We start from the raw sequence: 18,441 nt of genomic DNA, 5'->3' as shown, positions 1-18,441 counted from the left end.
TTAATTTATGTTGCAGTATAAAAGCAATATTAGGTCAATGTCAGAAAAATATAAACTTTTTTGTGCTTGGCGCAAAACTGGGGAAGGTCTCGGTAGAACCTCGTCCTTCCCCAGTTTCTTAGCCTCATACAAAAAATATGTATGAGACTGCGAAACTGGGATAGGGCAAGATTTAAATGCGCCCTTCCTTTTCCCAGTTTTATTCAGAATACTAACAAGTTTATATCTTTATGACATTGACCTAATATTGTTTTTTTCTTACTGCAACCTAAATCAAAATTGATTTTTAAATCGTAACTGTTATATATTATTAGCATGAATATCAAACTGTGTGTATCCCTTAATGAACCCCTGATTGCGGAAAAAGTATTGCATGATGAAATTGACATTGCATAAAATATAGAAATCAACGACAACGGAAGCCCGCAATGAACGGTGTTTTTTAAATCTTTTGCTGACGACAACTTCCAAATCTACATAAGACCAGGATTTTTTAAGGTAAAAAGTTACGAAATATATCAATGTAGTTCACATTTCATTTGGTTAGTATGGTGATCACGAAATCAAATAACGTGTTCAAACTTGGGTCATTTTAGTTAGTTGCAGAACATGTCCGTCCTGGGACAACTCGGACCGTCTAAAAAAGACAGCTAGGATCATCTATAATGACAACTCAGACAAAGACAATAGGAACATGTTAACTAAGTTTCAATTTGATTGGACTTCAACTTCATTAATAACTACCTCGACCACAAACTTTTACCTAAAGTGGGACAGACAGATGGAGGAGTGCACGCACAGACCAGAAAACATAATGCCCATAATTCAGGCATAAAAAATTGTAAAATAATAACTTTAGAAAATTATGTATCAAGTATATTGCAGCAAAATAGGCTAGAAAGGGCTAAAGAGAAAAACAGTATTAGCGAATACATTGGTTGACAGAAAATTAGACTTTGAAATAAATAAATAAATAAAAGATTTAAGGAAAAATAACAAGTCTGATGAGAAATATCTAAATTGATACTTCTTTTTTATTCCAGTTTTGAGTATATATAAAATTATAACGTAAGCATACAATTTGCCTCAATGTAGTTACTGCCCTGTAATAAAAGTGAGGTATGTGTATCTGACACAATGTAGCTCAAGTTAAATGAAACCCTTTTTCAGACATTTCAAGTATATTTTAAATTATATTAATAATTTTATTATATGAACTTCTCGGAAGTGTTTCACGACTTTTTTTACGGAAAAAATGAATTTTATGAAGAATCTGTTGCCATCTAATACTTTCGAATAGACCTTTATTTTCAATGCATTGTAAGTCAGGTTATGTATTTTGAAACAACCACAAAACAAACCATTTATTTTTGTGATTATCAAGCCCCCCCCCCCCCCCCCCCCCCCCCCGAATATTAAACAGTTGTCCCTTAGAAGGACACTATATGGACAACTAGCTGGATAAATAATAAAACACACGGACAATAACAGTAAGGGTACGACCTTTTGTTATTCTAAGGATGGGAATGGGGCAGCACGTTTTTTTGCGGATTTTTAAAATTATTTTTAAAGTCTTAACTTGTCGCTAAGCATGCCTTTTGATTCCAGCTCTTACCAGGCCACCATATTTACATTCAAAGACCTCCTGCCATCTCCCCCTTTTAACCCGAAAAATTAATTGATTTTCTACTTATTAAACACGAGTTTAAATTGATTGATTGTTAGTTGTTTGCTTTTAATGTCAAGCGACTAATATTTCATATATAGTTAAGACAGGACCCGAAATTTAAAGTCATGTACGAAAAATGTATACAATATCATAACAAGTAAGGAGATGTGGTATGACTGCCAATTTGGCAACTATCAACTGGAGATCAATGAGGTAGTATTATCAATTATAACCAACCGTGCGGCCTTTGACAAAAAATGACAAATACCCATACTGTATATCAGTTATAAAAGGCCACGACAAAAAAAAATTGAAACAATTAAGACGAAATAAACTAACGGCCTAAGGGACGACATCAAAAGTTCAATGAAGTATAACTAGATGCTCTTAAGAGCCTGTGTTGCGCACCTTGGTTTATGAGTGTATTAAACAAAGGAAAACGATGGATTCATGACAAAATTGTTTTTTGGTGATTGTGATCTGTTCGTAGATCATACTTTACTCATCATTGTTGCTACTGACAATTTTCTCTATCTGTAAGGAACTTGGCCCTTTAGTTACAGAGGAACACATTTTGTAAAAACTTATCCAAATTTACCAAATTAATGAAAATTGTAAAAATTGACTATAAAGGGCAATAACTCCTAAAGGGGTCAATTGACCATTTCGGTCATGTTGACTTATATGTAGATCTTAATTTGCTTAACATTAATGCTATTGATTGCAGTTTATCTCTATATATGATAGCATTCAAGTAAATAACCAAACTGCTAAATTTCTTTAAAACTTACCAATTGGGGGACAGCAACCAATCAACCAGTTGTACAATTCATATGATTTTTTTTAGAGCAGATATATAAAAATATACTTTAATAATGATTTTGGCTCAGTTTGGTTGAATTTGGTCCAGTAGTTTCAGAGGAGAAGATTTTTGTAAAAAATTTACGAAAAATTGGTAAAAAAAAGACTATTAAGTGCAATAACTCCTTGAGGGATCAACTTACCATTTCAATCATGTTGATTTTTCTGTAGATCTTACTTTGGTGAACATAATGGCTGTTTACAGTTGATCTCTATCTATAATAATTTTCAAGATAATAACAGAAAACGGACAAAATTTCCTTAAAATTACCAATTCAGGGACAGAAACCCAACAACCCATTGTCCGATTCATCTTAAAATTTCAGGGCAGATAGATCTTGACCTAGTTAACAATTTTACCCCTTGTCAGATTTGCTCAATGCTTTGGTTTCAGAGTGATAAGCCAAAATATACATTTACCCCTATGTTCTATTTTTAGCCACGGAGGCCATCTTGGTTAGTTTGGTTAGTTTGGCGGGTCACCGGACACAATTTTTAAACTAGATACCCCAATGATGGTTGTGGCTTAGTTTGGTAAAATTTGGCTCAGTAGTTTTAGAGGAGAAAATTTGTTTATATACAAGTTAACGACGACGGACGCTCAAAATTCGGATTTGTGGACATATTTTTCCTGTCGACAGGAATACATAACTTTTTTGTATAAAAAGATAAACAGATAAACATTATCTGTTTTATGTTAAATTATTTGTAAATTCTGTTTTATATATAAAATGTTCTTTAAATGTGTGCAATTTGTTGTTTTTTTTTCTTCAAATAATCCATATTTTTTTAACGAAAGTTTATTTTTGAACACTATTTTTATTTGTTTTTTAAACTGAAAAAAGTTTTAAATGTCTGAATATCTATATTATTTCTTTTTATTAAACATAATTTGGCTAATTTATAAACTCTGCACTTTCCCTCTTTTTTGCCAAATTGAGTCCTGTTACCAGGAAGTGGTAAACATATGGGGCTAAGGGAAGTAATATTTTTTTGTTAAGCTCATGTGGCTCTATTCAACTAATAAAGTTTAATTCTGCGGTCACACTAGGCAACGATCGCACTACGATCTGTGAAAAAATGCAAATGTTGACGATCGTAGCGCGATCTTGAAGATCACAGTTAGGTCGTATCACGGTCGTGGTGAGGTCTTCAAGTTCGTGATGAGCGTTTACAACTTTGAACATGTTCAAAGCAATCGTGGTGGAAACAGGTATTAGTGAGTTTGCACTAAGGTCGTGGTAAGATCGCAAAGGTCGCTGTATCATTATAGCGAGAGCGTAGTGAAAGCGTGATTCTATTAGGAGAGACCAGTACCATAGTGTGGAAACGGAACTGTACGGTTTTCTAATAATTTGGTCAGTCGGGAGACTGTCAAAAGGGGCCCCGACATTTGCAAAATAACAAGTTGCTTGAAGAAAATTTGATGAACTCTTATGTTACTATATATAGCTATGTAACGTTTCTGCTTCGGGTTTTGGTAGCTTAAATATTCTCATAAAGAACCAATAAAATAATAAGAAAGCTATGTGCATCCAAACGTTTTCCTTAGAATGATGGAGCTCCATGATGTGTGAAACGATCAAATTTGCCACACTACAGGGATCAAAAATGTATAAAAAAAAAACCGACGAAAAATGTCTAAAAAAACATCGAAAAATCAATGTTTGCTACCTGAATTTCCACATGTACCTTTTCTGATATAAAGTCGTACCTGTCTGAAAGTTTTGAAGTCATTGTTCCAGTAGAAATCCAAATATATTCATTTTCTCCATGTCGGATATTTTTATTGACTGTGCAATCGCTTGCAAGTTTACTGTACAATCACTCTGAGCCTTCCTGAACAATATCAATGAGAAGAACATAAACCGTGTACTTTCTCTTCTGCCACATTCATGATTAGTTTATGTTTTCCATGATACTTCTGTCATATAAATATTTATTAAAACTACTGTAATCCAATGCTGCAACACATGTCTGGAATGATTTTCTCTCCTTTTTCTGTTACAATTTAATATCAGTTAGTTATTTTGTATTGCTATCAACTTTTCATACCTAAATTACACACTCAAAAGTTGAGCCTGACTGAGCGGATCCAGCATGAGGGGAGAGGGAGTGTTAGTGATTGAAATCCCATTCAAGTTTTTCGATTTTTTTTTTTATTTTGTGGAATTTCAGGGTGTTCCGTGGTTTGGATCCCGCACCTGATCTGATATCGTCATTCATAGTATTAAATGATGATCCGATCATTCAAGTTTCAACTGATTTTTTTTATAGTTTGATCTTGTATTGTGATAGGTTTTTTTTTTAGAAATGAGCGCACACAGACATTTTTAACCCCGCCAAATTCTGTATGTACCTGTTTTAAGTCAAAAGCCCGTAGTTCAGTGTTTGTCGTTTTTTCGTGTATGTCATATATGTTTTTCGTGAATTGTTTTATTATGAATTAGGCCGTCAGTTTGTGTATTAATTCTTATTTTTCATGTCGGAACCTGTTATTGCCGACTATAATTGCTTAAATCCATTTATTTTTCTAACTTTGAAAATCCTATCACATCTCCTTCTTTTTATATTGAAGATATAAATAATTATGGTTTGATAAAATGTTGTTCTCACTAAAAAAAAACTTTTTCGTTAATTTGTCGGATTCTATAGTTGGGAATATTGAAAAGTTCCCGATATAAAAAAAATCATGTTGTTTTCTCTGTCTTTCAGATAAAAAGGCCTCTCAAATCCTTGATAACATTTAATTTTACTTGAGCTTTTTCTTCCAGTAGTTATAGCTTGAAGTAAACAGAAATCTCATTGGAAATTATACCACATCTTCTTATTTTAATATCGTGTTTATTGATATATAATACGTGTCTTTTCTTGGATCCGTGGTTAGCTACCACCATTTCACATTCGAATTTCTTTATCAAGTTACAATATCCCGATCCTATGATGAAAAATTCTTTGTTTTATTGTTCAAATATGTATTTATTATTTTTTTTAAATTGCTGTTCAAAAACATATTAAGTAAAATTCGAAATATGCTAATTACCCTTGCAGAGCATCTAGTCACCTTTTTTAGATATAAATATTTATTTTGTACGAGGATTATTTTCATTTTTATTTTAGATTAGATTCTTAACATATTGTGTACTGTCCTTTTCTTTTTGTCTTGTATACTTATTCAGTGGTTGTTTGTTTACGTGTTCAATTTGTTTTTCGTTCATTTTTTGTACATGAGTTAGCCGTTAGTTTTCTCGTTTTACATTGTTATTTCGGGGCCTTTAAAGTTTTATAGCTGACTATGCGGTATGGACTTTGCTCATTGTTGACGGCCGTGCGATGACCTATTGTTGGTAATTTCTGTCATTTTGGTCTCTTGTGGAGGGTTCCTTGATAGGATCTCAATTGTTAAAATGACTGGTTTTGTGTTTATTTTCATTTCAAATACCATAAATGAATATAATAGGACAGACAAGGAATATGGAACAACATAGCTGTGTCACAGTGGAAAAATGGACAAAAAATTATTTTGATACTTTTTGGACATTTTGTTAAAGATTTTGTAAAACCATGCAGTGATTTTGTTATATTTGCAATATTTCACTAGGGATTTTGATATTTTTATTGTGCAAGATTTAAGTCAAGTTTAGAAGATTAAGCTAATATAATTTCATGTTTTAATTTTTATTTTTTTTAAATGGCGACATTTTACTTCAAAATGATCTATTATTCCTGAGACTACTATAACACATGTTATAGAAGTCTCAGATTATTCGTATTTGACAAGCCAAGGCTTTAATCCCATAAATAAGTCTGTATGTTCTATAATTGTTTATTATTATCTACATGTATGTGTTAATCTTTCTGTTATCCCTTATTTAAATTCTCTCACTCATTTAGAGAAATATTTGTCAAGTACAAGTAGTTTTGGTTTGTTATATAAACTATGTTATTATTTTGATGTAGCAAATTGGATTTAGTATTACACTGAGCAGTCCCAACTCTGTACAATTGTATTCCATGCTGAACTTATTATATAAGTTATATGGTTCGCTACTGACCCCATACGGATCCATAGAGGGTTAGTAAAATCCATAGGGGGTGAGGCCAGAGGCCGAGTCTCCTATGAATTTTATTCACCCTCTATGGATCCGTAGGGGGTCAGTAGTTAACCGTATAACGAATTTATCGGACGCTGGACTTTTTCTGCGGCTTTTTGTTGAAAAATAAACAATGAAACACAACAACATTAATAGACGACGTCGCCATTAACGCGGCATGAACCCCATATGGAGCTTACTAACCCCATACGGTCTCATAGGGGGTCACCACGTGACGACGTTTAACCAATCACAACGTGATAATTCATCTGTGGTCCGATAAAATTATACATCGCGCTAACCAGAGTCGTCTTTTGTTACAAGAGCTAGTCCCAGAGTCAGAGTCCGTACTGTTTATTGTGTGTGTGTGGTTCCAGACCAACACATTTCCCAGTCACAGATACACCCAGAATCTATTTGTGATAGCTGTCTTTCGTTGTTCATATTTAGTATATTTTGTGAAAATTTAATTATTTTCAGCGTTTTTTCTCGATTATGAGTGCCCTTTTTATTATGTTCACATGGTTCAGTAGTATAACAATTATGTTGAGCAATAACATCATAATGATCAGTAGAATAATCGTTTTATTGTGCAGATCTGGTATTATATTATATTCAGCACTTTAATCAATATACTTTTGTCTTTATATTCAGTACTTTTGAAAATATCTTCTGTCAACATATTATTATATATTGTAGATTTCTCATTATGTTGATTACAGAAACCGAAATATTCAGTGGTCAAACACACTTTTTATACGCCCGTCATCTTTAGACGGGACACGGTATGGTATACCGTTGTCCGTCCGTCTGTCCGTCAGTCGTCCACACTTCGGACAATAACTCAAAAACGCTTTCACCAATTTTCATGAAACTTAAGTGAATTGTTTATATCTATTGACGTAAGCTCCCTTTCGGTTTTTTTAATTTCAAATTTTTAGTTTTGGATTTATGGGGCTTTATTTATAAAAAAAAAAAAAAGGGGGTCCGTTGTCCACACTTCGGACAACAACTCAAAAACGCTTTCACCAATGTCCATGAAACTTTGGTGAATTGTTTATATCTATTGATGTAAGCAAGCTCCCTTTCAATTTTTGTAAATTTCAGATTTTAAGTTTTGGATTTATGGGGCTTTATTCATAAAAAAGGGGGATTTTTAACACTTCGGACAATAACTCAAAAAGGCTTTCACCAATGTCCATGAAACTTTGATGAATTGTTTATATCTATTGATGTAAGCTCCCTTTCAATTTTTATAAATTTAAGATTTTACATTTCCGTGTTATGAATTTTTATGCTTAAAAAAGGGGGGATTTTCCAATTTTGGGACAATAACTAACACTTTTAAAAACAAGTTAAAAGAGCAACGGGCGTATCATGCGCTAAGGCGCAGCACTTTATTATCAGTACTGTTATCATTATGTTGAGTGAAATAAATATTATGTTCTGTAGACTGATCATTATGTTCAGTAAAATAAATATTATGTTCAGTTCAAACAACTTTATGATCAGTGGTCAAATTTTTTTATGTTTGGTTCAAAAAATATTATACTTGGTGGTTAATCAATTACTTTCAGTGCTTTTTTTCATTATGTGGTGGTGGTAGACTTCCGAAAATAACCGAAAACATGTATAATTTTTCGGGTTTATTTTCATACTGGCAACATGTCGTCTGCTATGCAACGTGCTCTTGTAGAACTTAATCTGCAAATCTTTCAAATTAAATTTTTTAAAGATGATAGGATAGAAGATGACACTTTTCAGCACCTTACTGATCAAGACTTGATCAGACTAGGTGTTGAAACTTTTGGTGATAGAATAAAGATTGAGGGAAGCGACGAGGATGACTCTGTGACTATATGACACAAACATTAGCAACTATAGGTCATCATAATGCCCCCAATAATTAGAAAAAGCCCCCGCATAGTCAGCTATAAAAGAGGGGGAAAGATATCAGAGGGAGTGTCCCCGAAATGCTGTGTGGTAGACAGTGTTATTAATTAATTATTAGCGCCCTTGGTAAAACTTCAAATTTCATAATTAATGTATTTCATTGTTAAATAATTTACATGAAGCATTTAAGTATATATTTGTTAATTGCATAGCTTTTGCTATTTAATTTCGTTGGTTAAAGATATTTTTTTTTTATTGTAAAGTTTAATATTTGCATCGTCGCAAAATCTTTGGTTACCCTCTTTGTATATGTTACAGTGAATTTGTATAATTAGGGATTATATAGAATCCCTGATTTTTCAGGGAATATGTAGAATTACTAAAATCATTAGTAATTATACATAATCTCTGAAAATGACCAGTGATTTTACATAATCACTGAACTTTAAAATAATTATTCTACAAATTCCCTAATATGATTTTAGGGATTATGAATAATGTAATGATCCTTAAAGTTTGTTTAATAAAAAAAAATATAGACGAATTATATTTTCTTCTTTTATTAATTCCTTGCCAGAAGAAATAATTTTGCTTTTAAACACAGAGGATGATCTAAAAGATATAACCAACACAGGGTTTCGAGATAAAGTTGAAGACTTCAATAATATCAACCCCTATATAGCAATAGCTTTACATGTATTGTTTGTTTATAAAAAGCCAGCGTCAAATGAATATTCAGGTAAACAAGATGTGGTGTTATTGCAAATGAGACAACTGTCAACAAGAGACCAAAATGATACAGAAATTAACATCTATATGTCACCGTACAGCCTCCAACAATGAGCAAAGCCCATACCGTATAATCAGCTACAAAAGGCCCCGAAATGACAATGTAAAACAATTTATTTTTAAATCCACAAAGCATGTTATTTGTGATACATGTAAGCAAATGGTGAAGAAGATTAGGGAACATCTGTTTTGTGTGTGTTTTTTTTTTTAAATGAACAAGACATTCAAACTGTGAGAACTTAGGCATCTAAATGTAGGAAAAACAGGCAGAACTTAGGATTGACACATAGAAACAAATTTTAGAGGAAGCTTGCATTTGGTGTAATATTCTCATAGCAATTCCACATGGTAAAAAAGGAAAGGGAAACCCGAAAAACATAATGACATGTACAATTGATTAAAAAAGTCTGAAAAATTATATAACCTGACTACAAAACATGGTATCTTTCTTGCTCGAACCGGTTCAAGGTTGCAAATTCCCATCTTTTGTTGGGGGGGGGGGGGGGGTACATTCAGATGTTTTACTGAACACTGTATTTCATTTAGGCGTGTCGTTAAAATCTGATTTGATATGTGCAGGAAAAGGTTTTCTAAAATGTGGATACTGTGGTAAAAACAGATGTGAAGCATATTATTTTGATATATTGTGTTTCACATTTGCATGTAGTGTGCCTAACATTTTAAAAAAAATGAGTTATTATTTTCATATATTGTGCTTAACATTTTACAATGTATGTTACTTTATAATGATGTTTTTATGTGATTTTATAGAATATATAATTTCAATTTTATTTATTTTCTTTATAAATAAAACTATTTATTCATTTCAGTTATTATGTAGAATCCCTGACGTTTTTTCTAGTGATAATTCATAATCCCTGAAAATTTTAGTGATTATATATTTATAGATTATCGTGGATCATCTCAACGAGATTGATTTTTCTCGCTTGAGCTGGTACAGCGAAAGTGAGAAAAGCAAGCGAGTTGAGATGACCAATGATAATCTATTTATCGCTATTTTACCTATGACGACGTTGTCAATTTCATCATGTTCATGTCAATTTCGTTAGCAACGCCACGTGGCCTCCTTAGTTTCTAGTGATAATTATTCCATCTCAAGCGAGTAGCATGATATGAAAATTATCACAAAAAAAGATCAAACGAAAAATGCACAAAATAGCGATAAATATATATAATCCCTAAACTAGCCAGTGATTCTACATAATCCCTGAAAATTTCAGGGATTCTACATAATCACTGATTATACAAATTCACTGTAACATATACATTCAGTGAGAAAGTTATATATTTTATAGATCATACAGACACCAAAATAGGAAATTGATAATTCTTGTCTGTCCTTTTTTTGATGCGTATTGTTATTTGATTTAGCCATGTGATTATGAATGTTCCGAATTGAGTTTTCTCTTATACCCCAGTTCCACTTAGCCACGATCGCACTACGATCTGTGGAAAAAATGCAAATTATGATGATCGTGTAGGTCGCAGTAAGGTCGTACCACGGTTGTGGTGAGATCTTCAAGATCGTGAAGAGCGTGGCCATCTTTAAACATGTTCAAAACAATCGTGGTGCGGTCGTGGCGAAATTAGGTCGTGGTAGAAGCGTAGTGAAAGCGCATTAAGATCGTAGTAAGATCGCAAAGGTCGCTGTTCAATCGTTGCGAGAGCGTTGCGAGAGCGTAGCGAAAGTGTGTTTCTATTCGGAGAGATTGCGCTACGATCTCACAGCGACGTTATCACGACCTTAAGTTCAGTATTTTTGTGATTTTACTCTCTACTCTGTTACCGGCCACATAAGAGCTCATCAACCAGAGAATTAAGTTAATAAACACAAAGCTGTAATAAATTCCAGTAATTTTAAGATTTCGAAGCTCTTTGGTATTGTATTAGGTACTTTAAATGAAATGAAAAGTTACAAGTAACATATCATATTAGTTTAAACGAGTAAACACTAGGGACTATATTCGTGAACAACGAAGCGAAGAAGAACAGACAATTGTGGTCTCGGTCGTATATTGGTATGACGTTGGCGTCGTCGTCGTCGTCGTCGTCCGAAAACATTTGGTGTTTTCGCACTTTAACTTAAGTATAAGCCAATAGAAACATGTGAAATTTAAACACAAGGTTTATGACCATAAAAGGAAGGTTGGGATTGATTTTGGGAGTTCTGGTCCCAACAGTTTAGGAATTAGGGACAAACAGGGCCCAAAATAGCATTTTACTTGGTTTTCGCACAAGAACTTTCAGTAAACAGAATTCTATTAAAGGAATAGGTACGGTAAGACTCCTTTTTGGCCCCAAAATATAGCAGTTTTACAAAATTGTGATAATGTAATCGTTAAGCCATTTATTGGAAAGTAGAATGATTCTGGTACATAAATATGGGCTGTTTTTGACAATACAATGCACATATATCGGGTACTAGCATCATAAAGTCACGCTAAATTACTGAAATCTTCACAATTTCAGCATTTTAGACAAATTTTATACGGTTTCTGTCTAAAATCATCTTCGCTAGCCAAGGGTTACGAGAGAGCGGGAGTGGATCGTAACCCTTGGCTAGCGAAGATGGTCTAAAATGAAAGTGGCCGCATTCGTGTTCATCCATAATATTGAAATGTAAGTTGTATTTGATGATGATACATAATATATATAAAGGTTGAGGATGAATACGGATGCGGCCACTTTCACTTTTGACCAAAACCATCTGAAAAGTGACGATTTTTGGCGAATTTGATAGATTTTTCATATTTAAGCTTAAAGCAGAGCGTTTTTAATGACTTAATCAGTTGAAATCTTTCACAAAAACTCGTTAAATCAATTGAAATAGACACTTAAGTGTCTAAAATATTTCGTCAGATGAACTTGAAAATTGAGGCCAAAATCGGCCCTTACCGGACCTACGTCTTTTAACATAAGGTTTATGACCACAAAAAGAAGGTTGGGATTGATTTTGAGAGTTTTGGTCCCAACAGTTTAGGAATTAGGGGCCAAAAACGGTTCAAAACTAGCATTTTTCTTAGTTTTTGCACAATATCTTTAGTATAAGAAAATAGAAATCTATGAAATTTTCACAAAGGTTTATGACGACAAAAGGAAGGTTGGGATTGATTTTGGGAGTTTTTGTTTTCCTATAAAGCTGCACCCTGTGAAGCATCTTGGTCTTTTAGTGGCTCAAAAGCGTGGAATTCATTATCCAGTGAAATAAAAAAAAAATACTATAGGTGTTTTTTTATACGACCTCAAACATTTTTTTGGATCGTATAATGGTATGATGTCGTGGTCGTCTGCGTCGTCCGAAGCCCAATTGGTTTCTGGACAGTTTCTTTAGTTTAAAAAAAATAGATCTTGATGATTTTTTTTCTAAAGGGTCAAGGAAGGTTGGGATCGATTTTGGGGATGGTTGTCCAACCGTTTTGGAATTAGAAGCCCAAAACAAGGATTTTTCTAGTAAGGATAATAACTTGCGTATAAGTATTTCATTTGCTCTGAAATTGTACCACAATGTTTAAAGCCACAAGTAGAAGGTTTGGATTCGTTTACGGGGTTGTGGGTCAAAAGTTTAGGAATAAAGGGCCAAAAAGGGACCAGAAGCCAGCATTTTTCTAGTTCCAAGACAATAAATTGTGTGTAATTGTATTGACTTCTCTAAAATTGTAGCACAATGTTCCACATAACAAAGGGGAGACTAGGATTAAGTTTTGGAATAATTGCCCAAAATATGTAGGAATTAGTGGGGCCAAAAAAGGGCAAAAAAGAAGCATGTTTCTAGTTTCCGAAAAAAAATTGTTTAGGTGAATGAATCTCTCTGAAATCGTAATACAAGGTGCCATACTACAAGGGAAATGATGGGATTGAGTTGAAGGGTTATTGCTTAAAAAGGGGGTTTCAATAAGGTTTTTTTAGGGGGGGGGGGTAATTTTTTAAGGGATTCCTTTTTTTCAAAAAAATTCGAAATTCGAATTTTGAAAAATTTCAAGGAGAAGCCTTCAATTGCACAGTATTGTATAGTAGATTTGTTAGATCTCTGACCACATTTATTTTGTTACAAAAACCTTAATTATGACAAAAAATCGATCACAATCCAAATTCAGACAGTATGACGCTTCAATATTGTGACCAAATTTGCTCCAACCGTTCAGGGTTGCACCACTGCGGTCGTATAAAGATGTGCCCTGCGGAGCACCTGGTTGTTGTTTGTAATTATAGTTTGTTTATTTAGATCTATTGTTTACATTTGTATATTAGTAAATTATTCATTTATGTAGTTGATATTGTATGTAGAGAGCCTTATAGAAATTTGGTTTAATCCGAATGAGTTTTTATTATTCTATTATTATAACTCGCAACTCAAATTTTAAAACTCGCAACAAGACTTTTGTAACTCGCAACAAGACTTTTGTTACTTGCAACTCGACTTTCGTTACTCACAACTCAATACTCGCAACTCGACTTTCTTAACTCGCAACTCGATATTCGATAAAAAGTGAATATCTTGCGAATTGCCGAAATGATGTCAGAGGCGGATTAAGGGGTGGGGGGGGGGGGGGGGGGGGAGGTAGAAGGGTCCAGCCTCCCTTTTGGGGAAAAAAATCCTGCTTGCTTATAAATGGAATCGCAGAAGCTTGACTGGAGCGAGGCCCCTCTTAGGCAGTCAGCGGACCCCCACTTATGAAAATTACTGGATCCGCCACTGGATGTTGCCATCAAAACAGTGTCACTAAAAAATAATTTGTCTCCGGGTATATTGTTATGCAATCTGTAACTTTACTTCAATGGTTCTTTTCTGGTTGCCATAGTAAGGGTTGTTTTGTTTTAAGGGGACAATAATTTGATGGGTTTTTTTTGGGGGGGGGGGGGGGGGTGTTGACGAATAGATCTAATCATTTTGATCTGTTGCTACGAAAGTTTATATTTTACTACAGCAAAGCTTCATTTTTACTTTTTTATACGCCCGTCAAAATTTTGACGGGACGTATTATGTTATACAAATGTCCGGTGTTCGTCCGTCTGTCCGTCTGTCCGACGTAAACATGTCGCGCCGTATCTTGAGAACGACTTTCACGAAACTTATTGTAGTTGTTTCTTATAATAGTCAAATGATCTGTATACTTTTCGGTCAAAATAAGATTAAAACTTTTTGAGTTACGGCACTTTGTAACTAAAACCAGGGGGGGTGTTTTTTTTTCACATGTCGCATTGTATATCAAAAACAATTTTTGATTATTGCTTAACTCTTTACACACTTCTTAGTTATATTAATTTTAAGATCTGTATACTCTCTATACTTTTTGGTGATGATTTAAAACTTCATTTTTGAGTTATTTAGTATTTTGTAAAAAAGGAGAGGGGATTTTTACATGTCGCGCCGTATCTCAAAAACGATTTATGATTATTGCTTAATACTTTACACACTTTTTTTGTTATATTAATCTTAAGATCTGTATACTTTTTGGTGATGATTTAAAATTTCGTTTTACAGTTATTTAGTATTTTGTAAAAAAGGGGGAGGGAATTTTTACATGTCACGCCGTATCTCAAAATCAATTTATGATTGTTGCTTAAAACTTTACACACTTCTTCGTTATATTGATCTTAAGATCTGTATACTTTTTGGTGATGATTTAAAATTTCATTTTTCAGTTATTTAGTATTTTGTAAAAAAAAAAAAGGGGGAGGGTATTTTTACATGCATGTCACGCCATATCTCAAAATCAATTTATGATTATTGCTTAAAACTTCACATACTTCTTTGTAAAATTAATCTTAAGATCTGTATACTTTTTGGTTTTAGTTCAAAATTTTATTTTAGTGATATTTAGTTTTTTTGGGTTCATATGTCCCTCTGTATCTCAAAAACAATATATGGTTATTGCTTAAAACTTTCTCAAAAAATATTTATGATTATTGCATTAAACTATCACACAAGACGACAGGCGTATCATGCGCTCATGGCGCAGCTGTTTATTTTCATTTGTACACAATTTAGTTCCTGCATTTTAAGTTGCAGTGAGTTAATTTTCCTCATGCTCTTGGCATGTTGGGCAAAATAATTTCTTTCAAGTCTTATCAGCTTATAGTAAAGTTTTTAAAAATCCATTTAAAAGAATTGGTTGTCATATTTGTTTTAGCCCACTTTGCTATATTCATAAATTTTTATCCGTTATCATTGTCCGTTAACTTATCTAAAATTGTAAAAACTGGTTTCCTCTGCATACTAATGAGCTTAATTATTTTACCAAACTAGGGAACAAGAAATCTTCATAGGGATACATAGATTGAACATTTTCTAAATGGATCCACAGAACTCTGTGTCTCACCTGCAGTTGCTGCTGTTAGTGTAAAAGTGTGATGTTGACTATAAAAGTGAGTATATTTATCAGTAAAATTCAGAATTTAAAAAATAATATATGTGCATGCATCATACTCCATCCATGAACTATGGATAATAAAAACAATGTTATAGCAATAACTAAAAAATATTCATAGATCTAATTTTAAGGTTTAACTTATTATAGCTCTTCATCTTTTATATACGCTTTGGATTTTAAATATTTTGGCCACGAGCATCACTGAAGAGACAAGTGTTGTCGAAATGCGCATCTGGTGCAGAAAAATTGGTACCGTTAATGTTATTATTAAATTTTTGTCGAGACTGCAACTTTTGTTGCAGAAAGCTCGACATAGGGATAGTGATCCGGCGGCGGCGGCGGCGGCGGCTACGGCGGTGGCGTTAGCTAACTTCTCAAAAGCTTTTTATTTTAGAAGGTAGAAGACCTGGATGCTTCACACTTTGTATATAGATGCCTCATGTTACGAACTTTCGGTCAGTAACATGTCCAATGTCCTTGACCTCATTTTCATGCTTCAATGACCACTTGAAAAAAAAGTTAATATTTTTTGTAATGTTAAATTCTCTCTTATTATAAATAATTGGATAACTATATTTGGTATGTGCATACCTTTCAAGGTCTTCATGCCCGTCAGACAGTTTTCACTTGACCTCGACCACATTTCATGGATCAGTGAACAAGGTTAAGTTTTGGTGGTCAAGTCCATATCTCAGATACTATACTCAATAGGGCTAGTATATTCGGTGTATGGAAGGACTGTAAGGTGTACACGTCCAACTGGCCGATGTCATCTGACCTTGACCTCATTTTCATGGTTCAGTGGTTATAGTTAGATTTTTGTGTTTTGGTCTGTTTTTCTCATAATTTATGCAATAGATCTTCTATATTTGTTGTATGGAATGATTGTAAGGTGTACATGTCTAGCGAGCAGATGTCATCTGACCTTGACCTCATTTTCATGGTTCATTGCTAAGTGTTAAGTTTTTGCGTTTTGGTCTGTTTTTCTTAAACTATAAGTAATAGGTCAACTATATTTGTTGTATGGAAGCATAGCTGTACATGTCTGCCTGGCATGGTTCATCTGACCTTGACCTCATTTTCATGGTTCATTGGTCTTTTTTTAGGTTTCTTGGTTAATGTTAAGTTTATGTGACAGTCTTTAATAAAGCTTTATACTTAGGACTATCAACATAATATCAATGATAAGTAAAGAAGGCGAGACATTTCAGCGTGTGCACTCTTGTTTATCTTGTTCTAGTTTATCATGGAGACTGCAATGATAAATTATAAATCACAAAAAATCCTTAATGTCACCATAACACGTGTCAGAAATGCTAATTATACTGCAATCAGCTAGTTTACTGTACAGATAAAGCTATACGTATAAACGTTAGCTTTATACGTCAATGACCCCAACTGACCTATAAGCCCCGCCTCCTTATTGTATTTCATCAACAACATCACGTCACGACCATGACAACGTAAAGTAACAATGGTCAAACTTTTTTCAATTTAAACTTTTATGTCTTCAAATTGGTTATTTATATATCATGTTTATCAAATGTTATTAATTAAGTTCATTTTCCCTTTCTAATTCCTTAATACGCCAATTAAATGTCTTACCACCTGGACTACGCTCATAGGGAAATACCCCAAAATGGTACCTCAAGAGGGAAATTCCAAACACTTTTTTTAACAATTTTTGTTACATGTTTTTTTCATTTTTCATTTTTTTTTTTCGATTTCAGTATAAAAACAATATACGTGTAGTGTCTTGAAATATGAAATTTATTTGTATTCGGCACGAAACGGGAAAATGCTCGGTAGAACCTCGCATTTTCCCGTTTCTAAGCCTCATACAAATAAACTTCATATTTCAAGACACTATACGTATATTGTCTAAATATATGGACTCATCTTAAAATTCCTTAATGATAACCCTGATTCGTAAGGTTACCATAGTATTTGATGATTATTTAAGAAAATTGTACCCTGAATTTTATTTTTAGATTTCAGCAACAGAATGAAGAATTCCAAGAGTCTAATACGGTTTATTAAACAGGATTTTATCATTGAATCAACATCCTACAAGAATATTACATACAAATAAGTAATTTTGTGCAGGGAAGAACATTTAAACAAAACTGTAAGAGACATACAGTGGTGGTGTATTTTTAAAGAGACCGAAAGAACCTATAATAACTTGCCATGAGCGTATATTTTCCAAACCAGAAGCTCGTTCATAATAATATACAATTTAAATTAAAATTATTGTATGAACATTACATTGTACAGATAAAGTCTCAAAAGAGGAAATTTAGTTTTAAATGAAACATTTAAGTACAAAACATTGAAATAGTCCTTTCCATGTTCTGTGACATGTAGAAATTTTATGCTTTCACCATTCATGTAGCTCCATATAGAGGAATGGGTCCCTGTCACCCTCCCCCCCCCAAAAAAACGCATTCGTATCCGACAGAAATCAATCGATAAAAAACACCAAACAAATATCAAAAGGGAAACATACCATCGACACTTGATACATGTAGCATGCTCTGCATTGTGAATGAAAACTAAATCAACAAAGATTTTTTTATGTTTTTTTGACATGAGACGAGCAATGAGAAGGTTCCTATCTTGGTACAGGCGTTTGAATAAATTATTTTTAGAATACTAAGTTGATAAATGGATTAGAAAAAAATCTCTCGTTCTGTCTTTTGCAAGTAAGACCCTTTTCCCTGAGTAATTTGTTTCAAAGTTG

The 18,441-nt window shown here is 33.4% G+C and overlaps 1 long non-coding RNA gene across 1 annotated transcript; it reads left to right on the top strand.

Moving 5' to 3' along the window:
- The first annotated feature begins 407 nt into the window (after window positions 1–407).
- LOC134681716 (uncharacterized) lies at window positions 408–18,037 on the top strand. Its single transcript, XR_010100673.1, has 3 exons — window positions 408–498; window positions 15,575–15,693; window positions 17,690–18,037. It is a non-coding gene; the product is annotated as an uncharacterized LOC134681716 (long non-coding RNA).
- Window positions 18,038–18,441: the final 404 nt, after the last annotated feature.

The sequence above is a fragment of the Mytilus trossulus genome, chromosome 8, assembly GCF_036588685.1.
Source record: "Mytilus trossulus isolate FHL-02 chromosome 8, PNRI_Mtr1.1.1.hap1, whole genome shotgun sequence".
Lineage (NCBI taxonomy): Eukaryota > Metazoa > Mollusca > Bivalvia > Mytilida > Mytilidae > Mytilus > Mytilus trossulus.
This window is presented reverse-complemented; position numbering and strand designations above follow the sequence as displayed.